General features: G+C 43.1%; 1 protein-coding gene across 2 annotated transcripts in view; it reads right to left on the bottom strand.

Annotated features, from left to right (window-relative positions):
• ZNF385D (zinc finger protein 385D) overlaps positions 1–22,357 on the bottom strand; it is a 215,337-nt gene that overhangs the window by 137,170 nt on the left and 55,810 nt on the right. The gene's annotated exons all lie outside the window — the stretch shown is intronic.

The following is a 22,357-nucleotide window of genomic DNA, read 5'->3' as shown; positions in this document are numbered from 1 at the left end:
TAGCAGTCATTGTATGTGCACTTTGTGAAAAGTGCTCTTCTGAGAGTATCTAGAAATATTTTGCATGGAATAACAAGCATTACAGATGCAAAACAGATTTTTATAAGACAGTGGGTTCATACCATAGATGTATATTTTGTTAAGTTGTTGCATTTGACACATATTAATAATAAAATTTTCCATTTGCTTTATGGATTGCTAATGAAGGGGATTAAAAATATGCCCTGCAGGTCTCACCAGATATCCCAAGAGTTTCTAGAAGGGCCTGACATAGAATTGCGTTATAACTCCGTGGCTAGGCAACCTCCATGCTCCTCCCCACCCACTTAGGTGGAGGTGGCATAAAGAAAGGGGAGTCAAACTTGCTGTTCCATTACAAGCCTTGATAAATCCCCCAGATTTTCTTTAACAATGGGATGAACTGAAATAGGTCCACAATATAATTACATTAGTGGTCCAACACCCAGTCACAGCTAAGTAAGAGTATGGAACCTGAAACAGACATCTCTCTATGTAGTGGTCAGACCTTGATGACTGCAGAGGCTTGGGTCAGGGGGTGACGTTTCCATACATTTGTTGTGTTTATTTTACATGTAGGACTACTTAAAAGTTCACAAAGCTTAAAGGAAAAAAGGCTTCTTATCGTTTGACACATCTGCCAGAAATATGCTTTAGCTAAATTGTGATTTGCACCAAATCTCTGTGACTTTTGTTCAACTTTTTAACAAAAACATCAGGTTTGGCAAACTTTGAATAGGGATTATCACAAATTCACCACTGATCGTCAAAAAGTTGCAGGAAAAAACATGCAAAAAATATATGTGTAGTGAAATTTACAGTTGTTGTTGTTGTTGTTGTTGGGTTAGATTATAACATTTCTACATTTTTATGCATGTTTCGTGAATTGAAATGAGCAATTTGCCAACTATGTCAGACTTTTCTAATTAGGGATTGGATACTGAAATATATTCATCAATCATTTCCATAAAGTTTTGGGATTGTTGGGCTCCAACATTATGTGCTTTGCTAAAAAAGTGCTGAATCCATTCTTTCTGCAATTTTCAGATTTGGGATTAAAGCTATTTCATGTAGTTGATATAGTAATGATGAAGATGGTAATTAGTAGATCTTTGATTAATGTTATTTGTACTACAGCTCATTTCATTAATATAAACCATAAGAAGCACACTTAGTTTATTTTTACAGTTTAATTGGTTCTGAATTTGCTGACTTGGTTAACTCATGAAAAAGACTGCGGTCAGCTGTTTGAAGTATTTGACGATCTATAATTTAATCTGAGTTTCTACAGTTCCATAAAATCTCCTTAGGGCCTTGTGCCAGACTTGGCTTTTTGTGCTAATAAATCATATCCCATTCATGCATAATTTGCCTCATTGTTTGTAAATGTGCTGCTAAATTATAAGGATGCAAGTGGTCTCAGAGGAAAGATTTCAGAAATTGTAAACTAATCAAATCATTTGCTAAAGACTACAGTTTTTTTCCATGGCTTCCAGCATTTTGCTTTTTTTTGAATCTTTACAAAGGCATTTGTCATAAATATGGTGAAGAAAATGTAAATATATCCAACAGAATCCTGTTAAAAAGGCACATGGGGTAAATGTTATTAAAGTTAGACTTACTGATGATGGTGTTATATCTGCTTTTTTGTAGTTCACGACCAGCAATAAGACTCTTCAACTGACATAGCAGTGGACATTTATCATACGCCCAGCAGATGGACGCCTTCATGAAAAGCTTAGAAAAGTCCCTAGTTCCAACACAAGCCTTAATTAAAGAAAGAAAAAGGGACAAATTCATGAGGGACAAAAAAGACTATGAAGGCAACCAAGTCTTTAGCTGGAATACTATGAGGAGACCGAGACCCAATAGACACAATTAACCTACACAGAGGAAACGCCAAAATAAGGAGAGAAAAGACTACTGGACAACTGATTCAGAATCGAGTTATTCGGACGAAGGATCATCAAATGCAGAATTTAAGGAGCAAGCCCCTTTGGAGAAAGCACAACAAAAAAACGACGAAGTACACGAAGAGGACGACCCAAGAAACCTAAGGAAACAACGCCCAAAGCGGAAAAAAGTATCATGGAAGTAGAACCAGAAAACGATCTAGTTACCAATTTATCAGAAATACAACTGGAAGAGGCGCACCAAGCCCTATTGCAAAAAGGACTTAATTTTTGTCTAACAGATAATTTCGACAGCGTCGATTTTGAAATCGATTTGTTCAAAGGCACGAGAAAGATAGCATTGAAAAAAATGTTTTCCCAGATGCAGAGGAAAGAAGTAACACCAGAAGAAGCAGAAGAAGCAGAAATTCCCCTTAGAGTAAGCCCACTAGGATTCTTCATTGAGCAAAAATTGACAGAAACAGAAGAAGAGTGCCTTATGTTTCTTACCGACCAAGATGAAGAAAATTCTCCCCCCCCACCCACAACACCCTTCAGAGGGGGCCTGCCGTCCAGGTTTAATCCCCACATACAACCTGGCAGCACAATAGATATTTTTAAAACACAAGTATTAAAAGAAGTAACGTCTCTCTTATACAAACAAGATAAACCTAACATCAGCAAAGTCGAGTGGGCTGCTTTAAAGACCTTAAAGAAGGAAGAGAACTTAATAATAAAACAGGCAGATAAAGGGGGGGGGGACAGTACTCTTAACTAAAGAATACTATCTCAAAGAAGCAGCAAGGCTATTAGGGGATCAAAAAACCTATGAACAACTCAGAGGAGACCCCACTTCCAAGTATATTTCCCAATTAAGGACTTTTCTAAGGGAGAATGTGGAGAGAGGAATGCTCTCCAAAAAAACAGCAGAAAAATTGTTACCACTCACCCCAAAGAAACCAAACTGGTACTTTGTCCCCAAAATACACAAGAACATAGAAGCCCCCCCAGGCCGCCCGATAGTCGCTGCCATTGGTTCAGTAACGGAGCCACTATCCCAATATGTGGACTGGCTACTAAGACCAGCACTGCGGAATATACCATCTTATGTCAAAGATACAAAACATTTCTTAAGCATTGTTAATGATTTACAATGGCAGTCAGGTGATAGATTAATGTCTATAGATGTTGAAAGCCTGTGCACAAGAATACCCCACGACACAGGGATACAAGCTATACGAAGTATATTAGTTAAAGCGAATAAGAATGCTGGTTTTATCAATTTTGTATGTGAAGCGTTACGATTTATACTCTCACACAATGCCTTTCAGCACAACGGGACCTGGTACGGCCAGAAAGAGGGGACCGCTATGGGGACTCCGGTCTCCTGCACCTATGCGAACCTCTTTCTGGCCGTATTTGAGGACAAATACATAATTTCAGAGAAAAATCCTTACTTAGCCTACATACGCGTGTACAGACACTATGTGGATGATGTCTTTATTGTTTGGACGGGATCGGACCAACTCTTCCAAGACATGGTAGAATATCTTAATACACATAATACCATGAATATGCTGTTTACTTACAATATAGGGGGACAACGCTTAGAATTTCTGGACGTCCTAGTGGAAGCTAAACAGTCTGGCATTGAAACAAAAGTGTTTCGGAAAAACACGGCAAAAAATGCATTGCTTCATTATCAGAGCTACCACCCATACTATATCAAAAAAGCCCTACCGTACGGCCAATTTGTGAGAATTTCACGCATTAATAACACAGATTAGGGATTTATAGCCCAGTCAGAGGAATTGAAAAAGAGGTTATCCTTTAGAGGATATCCGGAGGCACTAATAGAAGAAGCTTTCCAAAGGGTGGAAAAGAATAGAACCCTAAAACGTGCAGCTGGACCCATTTGCACAAAAAGTGCTAGACAGAAGGAAGAAAGATTTACATTTTCATTCTCTTATACTCCTCAAGCAGAAATAATCAAAAGGGCTAAAAGATCTAATTGGTACATTATAGAACAGGACAGAGAGCTTAATGAAATAGCAATGAGAGGTCCCCTGGTCACTTTTCGTAAAAGCAAAACCATTAAATCTGAGTTAGTTACTAGTGGTCTCGATCCAAAGACCGATAACTGGTTAGAGAAAAACACTCCAAAAGGCAATTTTCCCTGCGGTAGTTGTAACTACTGCACTCAGTTCGTGAAAACCAAAACGGTCCAGTGTGGAGGACAGGAGATCAAAGTCCGACAATTGATCACATGTAAAACAGATTTCGTGGTCTATAAGATCGCATGTACATGTGAAAGGTTCTATATTGGGAAGACTATAAGGAGACTGAACGTTAGATTCAGAGAACATCTTAGGTCAATAAAGACAGGGAATGGTGCTCCGAGACTAATAGAGCATGTCAGGAAGGACCACAACTCAGACCCACGAGTCCTGAAAGTAATGGGGATAGAACGAGTCCCCGTTATGAAAAAAGGAGGGGACAGACAGCGCTTACTCCTGCAAAAAGAGGGCAGATGGATTTTAAAGACAGGAGCCCAGGGACCCGCGGGCCTAAATGATAAATTAGACATGAGTGTCTTTCTATAGGCTACACTATAGCGATATAACACCATATACCTGATTCCATATCTTCCAAAATAATAGTACCTCTGCCCTTATGCATCGCACTGTATTGAGAGACAATTCATGGGAAGGACAACCATGGAGGTATATACACCCCCAATTGGCTAAGTCCGGTCCCGTGGTAATACCACATTACCAGTATTTTAACAGTTTACATGTCGTGGCTAGACGTAAATCTAAAAGCTCCCCCGTCTTTCTTTCTTCTTCTCTTTTTTCCCCCTTCCCCTTGCAGCGTCTATAACCATAATGTACACATTTATGCGCATAAGATAGCTGCACAACTTACCGTTAAAACCTCATATACAGCGGCCATAACAATAGACATGTCATGATAGACACACCTCCCGTGGTGACGTGCTTTGAGGAGGCGTGACGAGCCCAACCCCCTTCCCCCTGGTTGGCGCTGGGCGGCAGCGTACACCGCGCGCCGCCGCCATCTTGGGGATGGCAAGGCGGCCCTACACGCCTCCCGCTTATACGAGCCAGCAGAGACAAGTTCTCAAGAAAATAACACATACTTTAAGCGGATCCACGGCTATTGAGACAGCGATACATAGAGGGATTATGGTAAGTTGTTGAAAGTAAAAGTTATACAATATGTCAGTTCAGTCCACTATAGAGGACCAATACACCAATAGGAGTCTGAGAAGGGAAGGGAAGAGGAGGAGCTAAGGAGTTTTAAAAGCCATTGTCTTGAAGTGTGTTAACAAACAGGTCAGATGAAGCGCTGTCGGCGCGAAACAGCTGTCATGTGTTTGGTTGTCTCGTGAGTCTGTTCGTGTCCTCCCCTACCCCTGCCATTTGGTCAACTGTTTTTAAGAGAATTTTTGTGAGTATGCAATAATAAAGCAACATTTTAAAAGGAAGAAGATTGGTGAGTGCCGTTTCTACTATCTTTTGATATTACTATTGGGTCTCATCCACATTTTGGAACCAGAGCACCACCTCATTCTTTGATGTCAGATTTATGCCTCGATGATAACTATGTCTTCACATCCAAACATGACCATGGAATAGTGCCACCCTACCTTTCATCTACTATGACTCGCATATCATACGCCATACCTGTGTGCTGGGTTATGATGCAGATCCCAACCCTCTGGCACAGCTGATTGCAATAGGAGGCTTTGGTCTCCTCATGTTACCTTGGCATGGATTTGCGCTATTATTCAGCAACTGTTCAGCTCAAATGGTTGCTGGTTGCAATAAGTGCACAGGCCTATTATGCCACTGGTTGCCCCCCCCCCTTCCATTACACCTCACATGCTCCCTTGAAGTGGAGGTGGCGTAAAGGGGATTATAATAACAATATCTGGTGGTTCTCAACGTATTTTTGATTATTTAATAGTTTGTACTCAAGAAAATTGTTCTGCAAGTCTTGATAAATTTCCCCCAGTGTCTAATGTGTGGATGTGAAATCAATCTATTGATTCCAGATATACTTACTGACTGTGAGTCAGTGTTGCAGCATAGATTATTGATGTAAAAAGAAAATGAATCTGGTTGGACAGTCCACTTTAGAAAAATGTGCTATTTTTTATTTTAATATTGGTGTACCCCCTAAAGACTTTGGGTACCAGTGTTGATATTTCCCCATAAGGGGCACTATGTTCCATACTAAAAGGCTCAGATTGAACTTCTGGATGAATTCTGCTGTAACCTGTGGTTGGATCATGCCACAGGCTAAAGTATATGTCAAGCCCACATGGTGTGGAGGTGGAGTACTCTCTTTGTACTAGAGAGTATAGAATAGCTTCCTTTAATTGTGTACCTGCAATGGCATCCTCTTTGATATCATAATATTCAGTTGAAAATCATATTTATGATTTTTTACTGTAATCTGTTTCAAGCAGCCCTTGATGAAAGCCCCACCCCTTCTGCTGTATCAGATATATCTAGAGGCTTTGGCCTCTGGTGGCCAGTGTGTGACTAGGAAATTCTATGCCAGGTCCTCGTGCTATCACCTGCGCCAAATCTTGGGGCACACTATAGCAAGTGCACCCTTCATGCTGCTCCCTGGCTTCTTGTCGTAGAGGTGGCATACGGGTGGAAATAGTCACAATTCCTGGCCATGCATAAGGAATTGCGCCTATTTCAAGGCTTTTAAGCAAGAAAGATAGCATACAAGCTTTATTAAATCCCCTTATATGTATATATGAAGACAACCACCCAAAATAGTAGTTTTATTACAGAAGATGGCCAGTATGACTAAGATATGTTCCATTTTAACCTATGGATATACTTTATGTGATTATTTCTTCAAAATTTTCCGCCATTATGAACCATAACCACCAATTTAAAAAACTGAAATATTTCTTAAAGTCAAGGATCTGTGCCAGTTTTATTATTCTGTTCCCCACATAACACAAATAATTAGAGGCTCTTGAAAGTGTTTTAAGTGCTCAGCAGTCACCTTCAAGAAACCTTGTCTAGCATGGTGTTTGCACAAACTATTATTCTACTGATAAACACATATTGTGCAACGCAGGAGAATTGGCTTCACTGTACAAATAGGTCAGTATTTCAAATCAAAAACATTTGTAAGACAAAATATATCAGTTTGTCAGAGAATGTTTCTTTCCCTTAGAAACTTGGCTTCTTTGCACTTAATTCACATAGGGATCAGTGGTCATTATGATACACAGTTCTTGTTCCAATTCCATTTACACTCCATGTGCAGTCCATTTGAGGCACTCCATTGTGGAACACAGCCCACACATTGGCAATGGGCCTAAAGGAGTGAGACCATAACACTTTGAACTTCTATATAGCTTCTCCATATAAGTTAACAGCCACATACAGATAGGAGGGCAAATAAACAATAAACATAAATAATCTGCAACGGATAGAAGTTAAAAACAAAAAGGCATTTTCACATTTTAAAAATAAAGGGTTATATAAGTGTAGTCACAGCTGCACATTTTGTTGCAAATCCAAGACACATCAGCACTTCTTTCCATTGTACTTGATATACAGTAATAAGTAAAAATCCCATAATTCTAACTTGTGTAATACACGAGTTCATGACTTTTCACTATGTATGCGTTCAGACCAAACATGCTTCATTTCTTTACATCACTGAAATTCAATACAAGTTATTTCTTGCTGTGAACTAAACCCTTTGGGGATAGTCTATTAGCAGAAAGTGTTGTCGCCAAAAACCAAAATAGCTCAGAGCTTGTACAGTTTGCCAGATGCTGAAGAAGAAAGTTAATAGTGAAACAAGGTGTATGTGATGTGCATTCCATGACTGATTTTCATTTATGTAACATAAAGCTGATACTAATTGACTGAATTATGATAGAAAGTGAAATGCTAATCATTCCTGAAATCTGACAAATATCAGGGACCCGTGAGATTTACAGTCCAGGCTGGTTACTGGAAAGGTGCCTTAAATTGAAATGGTCTCTAACCTTACAACAGACTTTGTATAGAGTTATACTTTAGTGTTTATGCATCAGGAATAACATTTTTGACCATTATGTAACAAATATCCTGAACTTTTAAGTAGTTATTGGCTCTTTTTGAATATCTTTTATCAAGCCACGAATAAACATCTGTCACTTGCACAGTTTGTAGATGTAGCTGATGTCTCAGTTTACTGACTATAAATGGAATTATTAAAATAAGGATAAAGTAAATAAATTATCTCATAAACAATAAACCCTTATTTCCAAGAAAATGGAGTGTCCCTGTTAGAATATTCTGTATGGTTTCTGGCTGCTCATTTCTGAGCTTGCTGATCTTTCATAGGGATACTCTGCTAAGCAGGTTTGTTAGCTGCCGCGCAGAGTTGATTGCTTTGGGCTTAGCAGAAGTACTGATCTCAGAAAAACTGAGTGGTGCCATTGTCTAGGCTCTGCATGTTTCAGCGTGTTTCGGGGGTTGAGTAATGCAGAGTCCAGCCAGTCAGCTACTGGGGACGGCAACCAGGATTTGGTGGCTGCTGTTGAGTACACTCAGGGCTTCTTCTATGACTTCCTGTAGAACTGTAACCCGGTATCCTGCAAGATCTGGAACCCTGTATCTTGCCAGATCTGGAACCCTGTATCTTGCCAGATCTGAAACACTGTATGCTATACTGTGCAAATTGTATGGTGCCAGATCTGGAATCCTGTGTACAGCCAGCATGAGCTGAAATTCTGTATACCCCGAGCTTGAGCTGAAATTCTGTAAACCCCCAGCTTGAGCTGAAATTCTTTAAACCCCCAGCCAGAGATGGAACCCTGTTTCCCCCCAGCCGGAGCCAGAACCCTGTGTATCCACAGTCTGATCTGGAACCCTGTGTACTCCCAGCCTCAGCTGGAATCCTGTGTAAACCCAGCCTGAGATGGAACCCTGTGTACCTCTAGGTTTGGCCAGAACCCTGTGTTCCTATCCGTGTGCTCATTCCTGTTTCTAGAACCCTGTACCTGTACAGCACCCAGTTCTTAAGTTACCTTGATCCTGTATCTGTTCCCCAAAGTAAGAGTAAAAATGTCTTATCTAAATGTCTTAACTAACACTCTATTTACATGGATGCTTATAGAGATTAATTTGTGGGGTCTAGTGATTCTGATCCTTTTGATAATGGCAGAGCAGGCATTGCTATTCTTGTGGTCAAAACAACAGCAACGTAGATTAAATTTATTGACAATGGGGTTGCTGGGAATGTATTATATATTTTCCTGTTTAACATGTACACACAATTGTTTTCACAAATGTTTGCTAAAATTTATTTTTTTTTTTCTCGCTCTGTGTATCATTTGTTTTGTTCTCTATTGCAATCATTTCTGAGTGGTAGTGCCAACACAAACATTTTTGCTCTCCGCTTATTGGTAGCTATGTCTTGTTCTGACTAGTTTAACTTTCAAAACATGTTAGTGTTTGCTACATTTTAGCATGCCTGATAAATATTTCCATATCACTATGACATAATATTGCCATAAAGCCTCATACACTACATCGTGTTGGAGCTCTGGGTTCTACTAATCCATAATTTGGTGGCTAAATTAGTACATAGGGTCATATTGAAACTTTCGGTGTCTTTTAAAATATTGAGTACTTCAGATATATTACAGAAAATGTCATTGTATCCAAGCATGCCATTGTATCCAGCGGCTCCACAGTATGCTAACAAATATGTTAAAAAAAGTCATAATTAATAAATATATTTGTATATATATATAACACCTAGGCCTAGACAGGTTATGCTCAATGAGTGGGGAAAAATGTGTTTCTATGACCAAATACATATTGAGATTCTGACTGGACTGTGGGCCAAAGCATTTTAGATAAACACTAGAGATGAGCGAACATGCTCGTCCGAGCTTGATGCTCGGTCGAGCATTAGGGTACTCGAAACTGCTCGTTACTCGGACGAATACTTCGCCCGCTCGAGAAAATGGCAGCTCCCGCCGTTTTGCTTTTTGGCGGCCAGAAACAGAGCCAATCACAAGCCAGGAGACTCTGCACTCCACCCAGCATGACGTGGTACCCTTACACGTCGATAGCAGTGGTTGGCTGGCCAGATCAGGTGACCCTGGGATAGACTAGCCGCTGGCCGCGCTGCTCGGATCATTCTGTCTCTGGATGCCGCTAGGGAGAGAGCTGCTGCTGGTCAGGGAAAGCGTTAGGGTGTTCTATTAGCTTACTGTTAGGCAGGAGTGATTCTCAAAGAACCCAACAGCCCTTCTTAGGGCTACAATAACGTTCTACTTTTTTTATTTTAATTTGCATCTTTTACCATTTTGTGAGGAATTAGCAGGGGGACTTGCTACCGTTGTGTTTAGCTCTTAGTGGCACACATATCCATAGCAAAGACCGAAGTGGGAAAATTCAGTAGGGGTTGGATTTCTATTAGGCAATAACTCAGTGTCATCTCATCTGGCATAGTAGTGTGCTTCCTTTGATACTTGGCTAGAAAATAGCCATAGGAGAATACAAACAGCTTCTTGAAGCCTACAGTAGCGTTCTATATATTTGATTTCTGGTTGATCTGCTGGTGGCTGTAGTTTCTGCAGTGCATGTACTTGCCAATTCTGAGCAATTTGTAGTGAGACTTGCGACCGCTGTGTTCTGCGCTTAGTGGCGCACATATCCATAGCAAAGGCCGAAGTGGCAAAATTCAGTAGGGGTTGGATTTCTATTAGGCAATAACTCAGTGTCATCTCATCTGGCATAGTAGTGTGCTTCCTTTGATACTTGGCTAGAAAATAGCCAGAGGAGAATACAAACAGCTTCTTGAAGCCTACAGTAGCGTTCTATATATTTGATTTCTGGTTGATCTGCTGGTGGCTGTAGTTTCTGCAGTGCATGTACTTGCCAATTCTGAGCAATTTGTAGTGAGACTTGCGACCGCTGTGTTCTGCGCTTAGTGGCGCACATATCCATAGCAAAGGCCGAAGTGGCAAAATTCAGTAGGGGTTGGATTTCTATTAGGCAATAACTCAGTGTCATCTCATCTGGCATAGTAGTGTGCTTCCTTTGATACTTGGCTAGAAAATAGCCATAGGAGAATACAAACAGCTTCTTGAAGCCTACAGTAGCGTTCTATATATTTGATTTCTGGTTGATCTGCTGGTGGCTGTAGTTTCTGCAGTGCATGTACTTGCCAATTCTGAGCAATTTGTAGTGAGACTTGCGACCGCTGTGTTCTGCGCTTAGTGGCGCACATATCCATAGCAAAGGCCGAAGTGGCAAAATTCAGTAGGGGTTGGATTTCTATTAGGCAATAACTCAGTGTCATCTCATCTGGCATAGTAGTGTGCTTCCTTTGATACTTGGCTAGAAAATAGCCAGAGGAGAATACAAACAGCTTCTTGAAGCCTACAGTAGCGTTCTATATATTTGATTTCTGGTTGATCTGCTGGTGGCTGTAGTTTCTGCAGTGCATGTACTTGCCAATTCTGAGCAATTTGTAGTGAGACTTGCGACCGCTGTGTTCTGCGCTTAGTGGCGCACATATCCATAGCAAAGGCCGAAGTGGCAAAATTCAGTAGGGGTTGGATTTCTATTAGGCAATAACTCAGTGTCATCTCATCTGGCATAGTAGTGTGCTTCCTTTGATACTTGGCTAGAAAATAGCCATAGGAGAATACAAACAGCTTCTTGAAGCCTACAGTAGCGTTCTATATATTTGATTTCTGGTTGATCTGCTGGTGGCTGTAGTTTCTGCAGTGCATGTACTTGCCAATTCTGAGCAATTTGTAGTGAGACTTGCGACCGCTGTGTTCTGCGCTTAGTGGCGCACATATCCATAGCAAAGGCCGAAGTGGCAAAATTCAGTAGGGGTTGGATTTCTATTAGGCAATAACTCAGTGTCATCTCATCTGGCATAGTAGTGTGCTTCCTTTGATACTTGGCTAGAAAATAGCCAGAGGAGAATACAAACAGCTTCTTGAAGCCTACAGTAGCGTTCTATATATTTGATTTCTGGTTGATCTGCTGGTGGCTGTAGTTTCTGCAGTGCATGTACTTGCCAATTCTGAGCAATTTGTAGTGAGACTTGCGACCGCTGTGTTCTGCGCTTAGTGGCGCACATATCCATAGCAAAGGCCGAAGTGGCAAAATTCAGTAGGGGTTGGATTTCTATTAGGCAATAACTCAGTGTCATCTCATCTGGCATAGTAGTGTGCTTCCTTTGATACTTGGCTAGAAAATAGCCAGAGGAGAATACAAACAGCTTCTTGAAGCCTACAGTAGCGTTCTATATATTTGATTTCTGGTTGATCTGCTGGTGGCTGTAGTTTCTGCAGTGCATGTACTTGCCAATTCTGAGCAATTTGTAGTGAGACTTGCGACCGCTGTGTTCTGCGCTTAGTGGCGCACATATCCATAGCAAAGGCCGAAGTGGCAAAATTCAGTAGGGGTTGGATTTCTATTAGGCAATAACTCAGTGTCATCTCATCTGGCATAGTAGTGTGCTTCCTTTGATACTTGGCTAGAAAATAGCCATAGGAGAATACAAACAGCTTCTTGAAGCCTACAGTAGCGTTCTATATATTTGATTTCTGGTTGATCTGCTGGTGGCTGTAGTTTCTGCAGTGCATGTACTTGCCAATTCTGAGCAATTTGTAGTGAGACTTGCGACCGCTGTGTTCTGCGCTTAGTGGCGCACATATCCATAGCAAAGGCCGAAGTGGCAAAATTCAGTAGGGGTTGGATTTCTATTAGGCAATAACTCAGTGTCATCTCATCTGGCATAGTAGTGTGCTTCCTTTGATACTTGGCTAGAAAATAGCCATAGCAATAGGATAGGATTGTTTGGTTTTAAAAACTCAAAAAAAAAACAAAAAACACAAAAAAAAAAAAAACACAAAAAAACACCAAAAAAAACAAAAAGAAGTAAAAAAAAAAAAAAAGTTATAACTCTCATTTTAAAAATGTTTAACCCGAGGGCTAGGGGTAGAGGACGAGGGCGGGGACGTGGGCGTCCAACTACTGCAGGGGTCAGAGTCCGTGGTCCTGGGCGGGGTGAGACACCACCTGCTGATGAGGGAGCAGGGGAACGCCGCAGAGCTACACTCCCTAGGTTCATGTCTGAAGTTACTGGGACTCGTGGTAGAGCACTGTTGAGGCCAGAACAGTGCGAACAGGTGATGTCGTGGATTGCTGACAATGCTTCGAGCAATTTGTCCACCACCAGTCAGTCTTCCACGCAGTCCACCCATGTCACCGAAATCCCCACTCCTCCAGCTCCTGCACCTCAGCCTCCTCCCCCCCAGTCTGCCCCCTCCCAGGAAAATTTGGCATTTGAACCGGCATACTCTGAGGAACTGTTTTCTGGACCCTTCCCACAGTCACAAACCACTTGTCCGGTTGCTGCTGAGCAATTTTCCGATGCCCAGGTTTTCCACCAGTCACAGTCTGTGGGTGATGATGACCTTCTTGACGTAGTGGAAGTGTGTAAAGAGGTGTCCGACGATGAGGAGACACGGTTGTCAGACAGTGGGGAAGTTGTTGTCAGGGCAGGAAGTCCGAGGGGGGAGCAGACTGAGGGATCGGAGGATGATGAGGTGACAGACCCAAGCTGGGTTGAGAGGCCGGGTGAACACAGTGCTTCTGAGACGGAGGAGAGTCCTCGACCTGAACAGGTTGGAAGAGGCAGTGGTGGGGCCAGACGGAGAGGCAGGGCCAGAGCTGGTGCATCAGCGCCACTGTCAACTAGTGAAGCTCCCGTGGTGAGGGCTCTTGCGGCGAGGGCTAGATCTTCAGAAGTGTGGAGGTTCTTTAAGGAAACACCGGATGACCGACGGACTGTGGTGTGCAACATTTGCCAAACCAGGCTCAGCAGGGGTTCCACCACTACTAGCTTAACTACCACCAGTATGCGCAGGCATATGAATGCTAAGCACCCCACTCAGTGGCAACAAGCCCGTTCACCTCCGGCCGTGCACACCACTGCTCCTTCCCCTGTGTCAGCTGCTAGTCAGCCCCCTGCCCAGGACCCTGGCACAAAAACCCCATCGTCGCCTCCACGATCCTCCACAGCATCCACCAGCGTTCAGCTCTCCATACCCCAGACGCTGGAGCGGAAACGCAAATATAGTGCAACCCACCCGCACGCCCAAGCCCTTAATGTGCACATCTCCAGATTGCTTAGCCTGGAGATGCTGCCCTATAGGCTAGTAGAGACCGAGGCCTTTCGCAACCTCATGGCGGCGGCCGCCCCTCGGTATTCGGTCCCCAGCCGCCACTACTTTTCCCGATGTGCCGTCCCAGCCCTGCACCAGCACGTGTCAGACAACATCATGCGTGCCCTGACCAACGCCGTTTCTGACAAGGTCCACCTGACCACGGACACGTGGACGAGTGCTGCCGGGCAGGGCCACTATATATCGCTGACGGCACATTGGGTTAACTTGGTGGAGGCTGGGACCGAGTCTGACCCTGGGGCTGCTCATATACTGCCGACGCCGAGGATTGCGGGGCCTACCTCGGTCCAGGTGTTTCAGGCCTACTATGCCTCCTCCTCCTCCCACCCCTCCTCCACCTCCTCCTCCGAACTACCATCCGTGGGCACGGCGCCATCAGTCGGTAGCTCTAGGCACAGCAGCAGTGCCGTCGCTAAGCGACAGCAGGCGGTGCTCAAACTGCTGAGCCTAGGCGACAAAAGGCACACCGCCCAAGAGCTATTACAGGGCATCACGGCGCAGACTGATCTGTGGCTGGCACCGCTGAACCTCAAGCCGGGAATGGTTGTGTGTGACAACGGCCGTAACCTGGTGGCGGCTCTGCAACTCGGCAGACTGACACATGTGCCATGCCTGGCCCATGTGTTAAATCTGATAGTGCAGCGTTTCCTCAAGACATACCCCAATCTGTCTGATTTGCTCACGAAGGTGCGCCGCATCTGTGCGCATTTCAGGAAGTCCAGCCCAGATGCTGCCACTCTCAGGGCAGCGCAGCGCCGCCTCCAACTGCCCGCTCACCGACTGTTGTGCGACGTGCCCACGAGGTGGAATTCAACACTGACCATGTTATCCAGAGTTTACCAGCAGCGCAGAGCGATTGTAGACTGCCAGATGTCAACTTCCACCAGAACTGGTAGTCAGGTCAGTCAGCTTCCTCAAGTCTACAATGAGGAGTGGACGTGGATGTCTGATATCTGTCAGGTGCTGAGTAACTTTGAGGAGTCAACACAGATGGTCAGTGGCGATGCCGCCATCATCAGCCTCACCATCCCGCTGCTTGGCCTGTTGAAAAACTCTCTGGTCAGCATGAAGTCGGAAGCTTTGCGCTCGTCACAAGAGACGGGGGAAGAATATTCCCTTGTTGATAGCCAAAGCACCCTGAGGTCTGTTTCTCAGCGCATATCGGAGGAGGTGGAGGTGGAGGAGGATGAGGAGGAAGAGGAGGAGAATGTTGGCGAGACACAAGAGGGGACCATTGTTGAGTCCTTCACTGTTCAGCGTGTATGGGCAGAAGAAGAGGAGTTGGAGGAGTTGGAGGAGGAGGAAATGGACAGTCAGGCCAGTGAGGGGAGTGAATTCTTACGCGTTGGTACTCTGGCGCATATGGCAGATTTCATGCTAGGCTGCCTATCCCGTGACCCTCGCGTTCAAAGAATTTATTCCAGCACCGATTACTGGGTGTTCACTCTCCTGGACCCACGGTACAAGCAAAATCTTCCCACTCTCATCCCTGGAGAGGAAAGGAGTGTGAGAATGCATGAATACCAGCAGGCCCTGGTGCACAAGCTGAAACAGTATTTCCCTTCTGACAGCGCTAGCGGCAGAGTGCGTAGTTCTGCGGGACAAGTAGCGAGGGAGAGTAGGCGAGCAGGCAGCTTGTCCAGCACTGGCAAGGGTACGCTTTACAAGGCTTTTGCCAGCTTTATGTCACCCCAGCAAGACACTGTCACCTGTCCCCAGTCTCGGCAGAGTAGGGCTGATCTTTACAGAAAGATGGTGAGGGAGTACGTAGCTGACCATACCATCGTCCTAAATGATCACACAGCTCCCTACAACTACTGGGTTTCAAAGCTGGACATGTGGCACGAACTGGCGCTGTACGCCTTGGAGGTTCTTGCCTGCCCTGCCGCTAGCGTCTTGTCCGAGCGGGTTTTCAGTGCAGCTGGTGGCATCATCACCGATAAGCGTACACGCCTGTCGACTGACAGCGCTGACAGGCTGACGCTTATTAAAATGAATAAAGGCTGGATTTCTCAGAATTTCCAATCTCCACCAGGTGAAGGAAGCTCAACCTGAATAATTGATCCACTCCTCCTCCTCCTCCTCATTTTCCTCCTTCTCCTCCTCTTTGTACAGTAAAGCAGAGGAAAATGGCTATTTTTTGACAGGGCCCACTGGCTCTTGCTATAGTACTTCATGCATTTAATTTTTCTGGAGGGCCACCTACCCGGTCCTCTGTTTGAAACAATTTTTGTGAGTGCCACATACAGGCACTCAATCTATTCCATTTTTCTGGAGGGCCACCTACCCGGTCCTCTGTTTTAAAAAATTTTTGGGACTGCCACATACAGGCACTCAATCTATTCCATTTTACTGCAGGGCCACCTACCTGCTCCTCTGGTTTGAACAATTTTTGGGACTGCCACATACAGGCACTCAATCTATTCCATTTTACTGGAGGGCCACCTACCTGCTCCTCTGGTTTGAAACATTTTTGGGACTGCCACATACAGGCACTCAATCTATTCCATTTTACTGCAGGGCCACCTACCTGCTCCTCTGGTTTGAACAATTTTTGGGACTGCCACATACAGGCACTCAATCTATTCCATTTTACTGCAGGGCCACCTACCTGCTCCTCTGGTTTGAACAATTTTTGGGACTGCCACATACAGGCACTCAATCTATTCCATTTTACTGGAGGGCCACCTACCTGCTCCTCTGGTTTGAAACATTTTTGGGACTGCCACATACAGGCACTCAATCTATTCCATTTTACTGCAGGGCCACCTACCTGCTCCTCTGGTTTGAACAATTTTTGGGACTGCCACATACAGGCACTCAATCTATTCCATTTTACTGCAGGGCCACCTACCTGCTCCTCTGGTTTGAACAATTTTTGGGACTGCCACATACAGGCACTCAATCTATTCCATTTTACTGGAGGGCCACCTACCTGCTCCTCTGGTTTGAAACATTTTTGGGACTGCCACATACAGGCACTCAATCTATCCCATTTTACTGGAGGGCCACCTACCTGCTCCTCTGGTTTGAAAAATGTTTGGGACTGCCACATACAGGCACTATCCAAATTAAATTGTCTCCATAGCAGCCTCCACACGTTGTCTCCATTGCTACCTCCAAAAGTCGTCCATATAGCTGCCTCCATACATCGTCCCTTTATCAAACGAGGTGTGTCAGGCAGAAATTTGGGTTGTTTTCATGGATTCCACATCAAAGTTGTTAACTTTGTCGCCACCCTGCTGTGTTATCCACAAAATATACTGGCAAACTTTTACCATTTAGGGATATTATTTCAGCGCTTCTTGCGCATCTGTTTACATTCCCCTCACCCGGCATATCCTAAACTTATAAGAACGCTACTACACTTGATCTTATACAAAAGGTTCTTAGAAGTGCTGTTTGGGGAGTAGCCTAGAGACAGGGGCTTGGATTGGCGAAAGCTCGCCTGGCAGCGGAACGCCAGCTCCATGCGCATCATGCGCTTCTTGCGCATCTGTTTACATTCCCCTCACCCGCCATATCCCAAACTTATAAGAACGCTACTACACTTAACTTGGTGCAGGCTGGGACCGAGTCTGACCCTGGGGCTGGTCATATACTGCCGACGCAGAGAATTGCGGGGCCTACCTCGGTCCAGGTCTCAAAGGCCTACTATACCTCCTCCCACCCCTCCTCCACCTCCTCCTCCTCCGAATTACCATCCGTGGGCATGGCGCCATCAGTCGGTAGCTCTAGGCACAGCAGCAGTGCCGTCGCTAAGCGACAGCAGGCGGTGCTGAAACTGCTGAGCCTAGGCGATAAAAGGCACACCGCCCAAGAGCTATTACAGGGCATTCCACATCAAAGTTGTTAACTTTGTCGCCACCCTGCTGTGTAATCCCCAAAATATACTTGCAAACTTTTACCATTTAGGGATATTATTTCAGCGCTTCTTGCGCATCTGTTTACATTCCCCTCACCCGCCATATCCTAAACTTATAAGAACGCTACTACACTTGATCTTATACAAAAGGTTCTAAGAAGTGCTGTTTGGGGAGTAGCCTATAGACAGGGGCTTGGATTGGCGAAAGCTCGCCTGGCAGCGGAGCGCCAGCTCCATGCCAAGATCCAACTAACATAGTTTTAACTGCAGCACCTTTAATCTACTACTAGTTCACTGCCTCCATACATGGTCCCCTTATCAAACGAGCTGTGTCAGGCAGAATTTTGGGTTGTTTTCATGGCTTCCATGTTAACTTTGTCGCCACCCTGCTGTGTAATCCACAAAATATACTGGCAAACTTTTATCATGTACCGATATTATTTGAGCGCTTCTTGCTCACCTCCTTTGGTTCCTCTCTGCCACCCATTGGTTTGAAGCCTGAGTCCATTTAGGGTATGTCGCCATGACACTCTCTAGCCTGCTGCCGCTGCCTCTGCATGCCGTCCCCTATAGTGTCAGGGTCAATTATTGGATGTTTTAGATGCTATCTAGCTTCATTCTGTCACTCTGTCATGGCCATGCTGTTGCCCATAATTTTGGCATAATGGTGCGATTATGCAGCCTCAGAGGCATCCATGCATGCTGCCCCTGCTGTTTCCTGTCCATTTCCGTGGTGTTTCCATCCTTTTCTGAGGTTCCCAGGTGTTTGGCCAAGCTTCCCTGTGCAGAGCCTTGGTCCCCTTGAAAAATGCTCGAGTCTCCCATTGACTTCAATGGGGTTCGTTATTCGAGACGAGCACTCGAGCATCGGGAAAAGTTCGTCTCGAATAACGAGTACCCGAGCATTTTAGTGTTCGCTCATCTCTAATAAACACCTTTCTGCAGTGATAGATATTACTATAATTGTATGGTCACAAGGGAGAATCTTACATCAAGAACTTTACGTGGGGAGGAGATGAATGCAGAAGGAAATAAGAAGTATGTATAATTTCTTAGGATGCTAGCTATTGGTTCGGATGTAGAATACTGTACAATGTACAATGTGTAATGAAGGAAGACAATAAATAAAATATTGCTGTCAATGATGGCGAAATAGGCCACAACTGGTTAAGAGACATCCTCTACATTTTCTTTGGCTGATGAAGACACCAGTATATTGTCAAAACATGTCACTTGCTTTCTAAATTAAAGTTTTGATCTTGGAGACTCAATACGTTATTTAAACATTATTAGATGGCAGAACTCCTATGCTACTGATGTTTTAGAAATCTCCTTTCTACATTGCACCTTTGGTAGCATCAAGGGTCACCAGCAAATGGTAATGTGCAGAAGGTGATAATTTGAGTTTACATGAATTGTGTTTGGTCAGTCCTTTTTGAAATAGCACCTGTTCTTTCATCCAAATTTATTCTTCAGGGCCAATCTACAGTACTAGGTGCCATCTTGTTTTACTGTTGTTTTTTCTCTTATACAACGTGAATTTGTGGATTAGGTTCAGGGGAGACAACAAAGACAGCGAGCCTAAAAGTTAAGCACCCCAAAAGGCCCTGCCTACTTACTCAATCCAAACTGTATGGTGGCCAGTAACTGGACAACAGTCCCTCCCAATGCCAAAATTTGCTAACACAACAAGACATACAGTACAAACGGGAGAGAATCGAAGAGTTGAGTCACGACAGAGATAGCAAAGAAGTAACAAATTGCAGAATAGTAGTCTAAATAGGAGCCAAGATCAAAATACAGTTCAAGATGGTGAACAAAACACTTATAGGAAACCAGAGGCTCTCCCCTAGATAACTGGCACAGAGCTTTTTCAGTCAAAACTCTTAACTGTTGCTGGACCAGAGCGGCAGAGGAAAAGGGTGTGGTGTAATAAACTCCAAACAGACAGAAGCTTCCAAGTCCTTGTTCACGCAAGCAACGGATCAATAAAATACAGAGATAAAATCAGAGTCTCCTCAGTCGCAGACCCCGGACCATAGACGATGCTGACAAAGATATTACAGATAAGTCTCCAGACTCTTAGTATATATAGAGATTAGCTAATCTTCCAAGACTTGCTTTGCTGAGGCATTGCTAAATTTTTTAAAGAATTTGGTTTGGGTTTGAATCCATCTGGGATGAATGACAGCAGTGTGCAGTCACGCTTTTAAATGATTTGTATGAAGCAAAGCAAAAATTATTTGAATTTACTTCAATGCCTGAAAATTGATTCCTAACACATCTATAAACCAACAAATATTTTAGTTCACCTTTAATTATAAACAATTTCAGGAAAAAAGTTAGGGAAGCCATATTTTAAAAACCACCAAATAAACAAGAAAATGTCTATTATTATAAAAGCAACAGTGCAGAATCTGTGAAAATCATTTAGACTGGTTCCCGTCCATACTGCAAAATTTTCATCACAGCATTTTACGAGATCTAACTTTCCTTATCTCAATACTGCAAAAGAATATGCTCTCCTCTAATCCTATATTATCATGCACATTTAAGATAACAAATGCTAAATGGAGATTTTCATCTCAGTGGAGAGATTAAATTGAAAAATGGGCAACAGTCCAGGGCTTAGAGACGCACGTGACCGACAAGCATTCAGATTATTTGAATCAAAGCCAGTACATGTAAAAAAAGAAAATAAGATAAGATAATACTCCATTTTCAGTAAAACTATTACCAAACCAGGATAGTGGTGGATACAATAGTCTTCAAATGAGTGGAATTATTTTCTCATACAAGGCATAATAGAATTATTATGAAATCCTATCGCTACATAAGTGGAAGTCAATATCATCAAATGTCCTCTGTAATGTCACTGATTCAATGTTTAAGACACTCATGTCCAGCACAGACCAATAATATCACCTGGCTCATTAGTTAATCCATTCTTCCCTTATTTTTGTTAACATAACATTTATATTTTAACCAGGTTATCTTATCATTGGTCCTGTGCATCCCCAGTCCAAGTGGTACAAAAAGAGTAATTTTTTCTGCAGCTTCAGCAATGGGTATTTCCAGTATGGACCATCCACAGGTTATGTACAAGATGGGTTCTTTAGGTTTGCTGAATTTAAGTATATTTCATAATTGAAACTCCAGACAAAATTTTTTTTTGTTTGTCCCTGTAACAATTGGATTTTTAATGTTTTGTGCTGTCATTGGAACAAGAATTATCAATAAAGCTTTATTACAGATACCTCACAGCTGATTGCAGCCGGGGGCTAAATTAACATAACCAGAGAGCTTCACCAGAGGTCACAATGGGCAGAGGGGTCCATATGTAAATAGGGGTCGGGTGGACCTCTTAAGAATATTTTGGTTTCTAATTAAACAATCATGACATGTCCTTTATAATGGTTGTCATAGATGATAAAGAATTAGGGCATAGGCAGGCAATGAATAATGTTTTTAGTTACTGAGCAGCAACAATATTGAATTGAAAAAAAGTTAAAATTGCAGCCAATCACTGACCTCACAGCTGAAAGGATGAGGCTATTCAACAAATAAGTAATAAAATAATGGGGGAGATTTATTAATCTGTCCAGGACAGAATTCTATCATAGTTTGCACTAAAAAACTGTGTGTACCTTATTTATGAAAGGTTTTAGACAGTTTTCTGGCTCTTCTTCAACTAGCTCAACAAAGAGGGCGTGGCCTTAGAAAAGGGAGCATGACCTTGCTCCAAAAAGGTCAGTGCACCAGAAATAGTGCTAACTGGACAGAAATGTGTCCTAACTTTTTGGCATAAAGTAAGCCATCTAATAGGAGGTGCAGAGTACTACTAGACAGTCTTATACTAGGAAAGATTTATCATCCAGCATTAGACACTTTTATAAATCTGGTGCAGAATAAGGGCTCTTGCACACAACCATTAGCTTGCACAAGCTTGCAATATTACCTTCATTACAATTTACAAAATGTTCCTTTCCAAAAGCCCACAGAACCCAACTGTTAATAAATTTATCAAAATGAGGCACAAAGCAAAGTAAATATTTCTTTTTTTTTTTTTTTAAAAAGAAATATTTTATTGGAACTAAAAAAAAGGAAGTATACATGCAATTGTATATAATAAACATTTTACATGTCTATCCCGATATATCAGTAGTTATGCTAGTTAGCAATTATGCTGGTTAGTTAGGTTAGAACATGTGTAGTAGTGCTTCTTCATTTAACCAAAACTCGGACTTTACTTAGGCCGGTCAGTACCACTGGAGTCCGGTTCCTTAAGTTGTCCATCAATTTCAATTG

This window comes from Engystomops pustulosus, chromosome 5 (genome assembly GCF_040894005.1).
Source record: "Engystomops pustulosus chromosome 5, aEngPut4.maternal, whole genome shotgun sequence".
Classification (NCBI taxonomy): domain Eukaryota; kingdom Metazoa; phylum Chordata; class Amphibia; order Anura; family Leptodactylidae; genus Engystomops; species Engystomops pustulosus.
The sequence above is the reverse complement of the archived record's forward strand: the minus strand, read 5'-3'. Positions and strand labels throughout refer to the sequence as shown.